The sequence below is a fragment of the Vicia villosa genome, linkage group LG5 (assembly GCF_029867415.1).
Source record: "Vicia villosa cultivar HV-30 ecotype Madison, WI linkage group LG5, Vvil1.0, whole genome shotgun sequence".
NCBI classification, from domain to species: Eukaryota; Viridiplantae; Streptophyta; class Magnoliopsida; order Fabales; family Fabaceae; genus Vicia; species Vicia villosa.
The window spans coordinates 12,020,311-12,026,262 of record NC_081184.1 but is presented as its reverse complement, the minus strand read 5'-3'; positions in this window follow the sequence as shown (position 1 = coordinate 12,026,262).

Here is a 5,952-nt window from a genome sequence, read left to right as displayed (position 1 = left end):
TTAAGTGTGTTAAGCCTATTTTTGTTTATCTGTGTGTTTTTTATCTGTATATAATATTGTGTGCTTTGTTTGTTTTTTCTTTTTGGTGCTCAATGGTTCCTCTGTGATGAGATAAAGTCCTAACCCGGACTTTGGTGAGTAACTTGAGATAGGAGGTGGTAAGACCAATAGTCGCATGTCAGGAGCAATCCTTACCATGAGAGTCATATGGTGGAACCCTAATCAGTGGAGGCCTCATGGAAGGTAGTAGATGTTGTTACGAATCATCGTAAGAACACTATATGGTGGAACCCCAATAGTGTGTGTCCGTAGAAGCTGAATGACCTAGAACCCTTTTTTAACCCATCTAAGCCTTTTTAGGATGTAGCGCAGAAACAAGGTCAATTATCAATTTGAGCTTTTTGTCATGCGATGCTACGCTCATACGAGGTCTTTTTAGGCATATTATTGACGCCCATGAGCAATTGTGTGTGCTGGTAGTATCCGATAGAAGATTGAAAACTCTAGGAACCTTTGTAGAACCCGATCGGCAGGTACAAAATTCCCTAGATCATACCTTTTGGGATGGTTGGACCCATGGCTCCATGCTTGTGACGTCGATCCTTTGAACTATGATCTTATGTGACCTTGCATGCTCTTGGTTGTGGTTGATGCATAAACCATGCATTCATGCATCCATGAAAACTCTTTTTCTTTTGGTTTTCAAGGAACTTAGAGGTATTTCCTTGTAAACATCATAAGTTTCATCAAACTCAATGGATCTTGGGTGTTGATGGGGTGAAAACTCTAATCCACCAAAATGGATGATTGATTTTGATGATAACTTAATCAAAGCTTTAGTCCAATGTTTGAGTGTTTACAAGTTAATATCTTAAGTTCCTTGAAACTCAAAAATTAAAATTAAAAAAAAAACAAATCATTTGCATTGCATGCATCATTTTGCATTAGTCTTGCTTTCTTAAGAAGTTTTCCAGAGCCTTATTTCCTTTCTCCTGGTATTATCAGTACAACGCTCGTACTAAGAAGAAATGAAAAGCATCAAACAAGAGATTCTTGAACTCCGCAAAGAGGTGGTTACTTTGAAGGTTGGTATGGAGCATCTGAATACTCAGGTTGAGGCTCTAGTTGCTGGCCAAGTCAATCCTCCTATGATGGAAGAAAGGATGGAAAAGGTCTTTCTTGAAACTCTGAACTCATTATTTCCTAAGGGGACAGTAGTCAGTACACCTGCTGACTTCCATAGAGAGGTGGATATGAAAGCACTCCTAGAAGAAGATGTCCGAAAGGAATGTTTATTTGAAAAAGGCAGCCCACTTGGTGTGAAGAAGTTTGGAAATAACTTTTCAAAGAAGAGAATCAGGGGAGGAAACAATCATCATCAACATCAACATGTTTCCTATGTCATTCCTGTATCCAATTCAGTTCATGCAATTCTAGATTATCAGCAGAGTACTCGTCAATGTGCTCCTCCACCGAACGAGCAAAATCAATCTCAAAAGGGGAATTTTGATCCCATCCTCATGACTTACACAAAATTGTACCCTGCTTTGATTCGTAAGTATTTGGTTCAGATAAGGTCACCGCCTCCTGTTCCTGAGAAACTCCCTTGGTGGTACAAAGCTGAAGCCATTTGTGCTTTTCATCAGAATGCTCCTAGACATGTCTTAGAGGATTGTTGGCCTCTCAAGATTGAAGTTCAAAGATTAATCCATGCTGGTATTTTGACTTTCCAAGATGTTGGTCCGGCTGTTCAATTCAATCCTTTGCCAAAGCATGAATGAATCACTATTGATGGTAGCCTGAAGTTCGAAAGATGTTTCTTTTAGCATATGTCCTGATGGAGAGATTTTTCTTAGTTTTTAGTATCCTTATTGATTTCCATTTTTAATATTTCTTGTTTTTCAATGCATTGTTTGCATGTAAAAACTTGTTTGTTTTTGAATGCTAATGCTAATACAATGATAATGTTTGTCTTGAAGTAATCCATTCGTTTCACTCATGTTTATCTGTTTTTTATGCTTTATGATACCAATTTCTTTTGCCAAACTTTCGCTTAGGCGGAGTTTGGAGAGAGGATGATGATCTGAAAACGCAAAATTTCTGGTTGTATGCTTTTGAATAAAACCCTGCTGATGATGTACATGCATTGTTTCAAATTCCTAAACACCAGAGATATAAGGAAGATAATCCCTTGATAACCCCTTTGAGCCTTGAAGTAGGAGTTTCTTTTCTAAACGAAAAAACCCTAATTTTTAACCTGGGGCAGGGTAGTCTTCAGTTAATTTGACCGAGTGTTCATTTTTCAAAAAGGATTATGCATCCAGGTGTCAATCATGTCATATCCATATCAAAGGTTGGATTATGGGAAACCACAATGGTTATCCCTTGCGCATCAACAAGGCTGGAAAATGTGAAACCACAATGGTTATCCTTCATCCGCCAAGAAGTGAAGCAGTCGCAATCCTCTCAACAAGTCAAGACAAAGTCAATATCACACGATTTGTTCAAATCAAAAGAATGAAAAAAAAAAGAAAGAAAGAAGAAGAAAAAGCTCGCTAAGTCAGAAACTTGAAAATAACTGACTTAGGCAAAAGTTAGAGCATCCCGCTGGACGACCAATTCAAAAGAATCATTCCAGGCAAAAGTTAGGGAAATAACAGCAAAAAAAAGAAGCGAAAAAGTGAAGAGAAAGGACTACAAAGCAAAAGTACTCAACAATGAACAAATCTGTGTGAATACAAAAACAAAGACAAAAAGGGTGACTGCTACTCCAAGAAAGTTTCATTGGATCCTTAATGGCACACAATCCTTTTGAGAGATGAATACTCATGTCAAGTTAACTGAACATAGGACTAGAGAACATCATGAAGTTGGGGTGGGCTAAATAAACTTTGAGCCTAAAAATATTGTTTCTAAAAACCGTGAACCAGACCATGTTACAACCCTCAAAAGCCCTAATTGAAGCAGGGTTTATTTCGAAAGCATACTTAAAACAAGAAAGCGTTCATGACTCCTATCGGTTATGCTGAAAACTTGTGTTGGTATCATATGCATAAAAAAATCAATGTCATACCTAACCAGTGATTCATTCACAAGGTTTTGCGACATCTTTTCAATAAAACCTCAAGACTTACATAATTGTTGCATTTTAATTTTTATTCTCAGAATAAACATTTTTCTGCTTGTAAACATTTGTTTGACATCCATGAAGTTTACATATGATCATCAGTAGAAAACTAAAACATTGCCATGGGCATGTTGTTTTCCCAGTATAATGCTTTCGCCAAGTTTGATTATCATTATAGGGCAAATCTTGAAAGACTCCGTCGAGTAAAAGAATGTGCCAAGTTTAGTCAATCTGGGGCAGTTACATCGAGATTTGACAAATCCCTCCAAGAACCTGTTGATTTGGGGCAGATTATTCCAAGTCTTTATGACGCCAAGGATCTTTATGAATCTTTTTGAGGTAGTTTCCTTTCATAGACCATGTAGTCTGGGGCAAGTTGTGAATCAGAAGTTACCTTTGTAACACCCGTATATTTTAAATTTTAATTTAAATGGAAATTTAATTAATAATTAGAATTATTGGTGACTTGTAGGATTTAATTGGAAAAGGATGGTTTATGGTGTTGGGCCATGTGTGATGTTAAGGAATGAGGGGGTGTTATGTTAGTAAAGGTCTTATTCCAATTAAAGTTTATTTTATAAAATAATAAGAATTGGGAATAAGGAAAAGGAACGTGAAAAGCAGAGCAGAGGAAATGAGGGATTGGAAAGCTGGTACGTGAAGAGGAGCAAAGGAGGGAGAGACCAATCAAGAATCTTTGGCTAAGGTAAGGGGGGACTCTCCGGTTATCATCTATTATCGTGTTCTTAGATAATAATATTGATTAGGGATGTTGTTGAGTCAATTGGATTATATGTTAGGTTTAGGGAGGTTATGAATTGATGAAAATTGCATGTATTATTGATTGATTGTGTGTTGTTTTGATGTGTGATGATGAATAATGATGCAATTGATGGTTAACTGCCTGTATATGATGTTTAGAGTCAGTTTTGGACTCAAATTGGGTGAGATCGCAGGATCTGACGCAGACCTGAAAGTCCGTGAAATCGCCAGTTCGCGCCGCGTCCTAGTGTTGGCGCCGCGAAGGCGTACTTGTTTTCTCGCATCGCGCCGCGTGAATAGGTTGGCGCTGCTAACGTGTTTGTGTGCTTCAGGTCGCGCCGCGAACTTTGGTTGCGCCGCGTGCTGTAGCGTTAGTTGTTTTCTTGGAAACGTTAAATGACGTGTAACTTTCGAACCGTAGGCCCGTTTTTAGTGTCGTTTCGAGCACGATGAATCTTATGAGATAGCCTACGTGTTTAAATGATGAAATGAGGTGTGAATCCAATTATTTTTAAATATGATTTTATTTCTTGGTGATTGATGTATTGTACATATATGTGATGAGATATGTTAAAATACATGCTATGTTGAAATATTAATCATGTGACGATTTGTTTAATTGGATGATGTATTGTCGACATATATGATGAAACGTGACAATATAGGATGTTGCTTTGAGAAACATTATGATGTCATGATTGTTGAGAATTGTATGATGATGATTGATTTGTTTTGGAATGACGTGGATACATGTGTGCTCTTCTTATTGATGATGATGATTGATGTGTACACATGTATATTATTTAATGATGATGATGATTGATTGTATTTGAATGATGCTAATGTATATAAGCATACTTTGATGATGATGATGATGATGATGTTGATGATGATGATGAAATGAGTATTTGACGATGTTACTCATTAGACTTGACGATGGTATGAGTATGTTGTATATGTTGCATTCATTCATGGGCATTGATGATACTGTATCCATAAGGGTGTGTTGGATCAGTGAAGGGCATGATTCCCATTGTGTGGAATCTGTGCTGGCAGGGCCGTATCTGGATGATGTTGGATCGGTCATGGGTTATTCCCATTTGATGATGTTGGTACCACATGCATAGTGTCAGTTCATACATATGCATACCTTTATAACATGATTGGAAGTATTCCAGTGTTATAAATATTGATGATGTGTTGATTGCGTGTTTTGTTGAATTAAGGTTGAGTATGATTGTCTGTGTGAAAGATGTGTTCTGTTGATGTTTGTGTAAACGATGGATGTTCCTGATAATCTGAATATGATGAAATTGGGTGAATAATATAACTATGATGTGTTGTTGTTTAAGATGCAATAACATTTGTTAACTGTGATGAGACTCACCCTTACTGTTGACATTTTCAGATTGAGGATAGCTGCTTTCGACTTGGTGAGGATTAGCTCATAAGTCGGTTTAGTCATTGTGTCGGTGTCATGCTCTGATAGATGTAACACTGGGGACGCGATGTTTTGAGTTTCGATGATAACTCTATTGTTTATTTTATTTGAAGTCTGATACATTAACGATGTAATGTTGACTTGATGATTTGATTCCGCTGTGTAAACATGATTTTTATCTAATGAGTTATAATTTCAGATGTTTCAGTGAATGCATGACATATGCCGAACGTGTGTTTTCTTTTATTTTTGAATTGTGACACCCTTTGCATGTTTACTCTGATTTAATTTTGTTAATTTCCGTGGGGTATTAGAGGGGTGTTACAACCTTGATCACCTCATTAGCTTGAAGTACAAAGGTCGTTTCCATGACCAATCCAGAGTATGTATTTCTCTACCAAGAAGTTTTAAGACAACAGTTGACTGTTGGGTTTTCTTTCTCACCTTGTGTTGAGTTTTGAACTAAAAGCCCCCGCATGTTAACTCGTTTTCTATGATGTTAACTTCTTATTTCCTCTGCAAGTTTGGAATGGTGATTTTCTCCAAGGAAATTTTCTCTGATTCTCCATAATAGAGCTTGCAAAGATGTGTTTTCCAAGAAGAAGATGATCTGTAAATTACT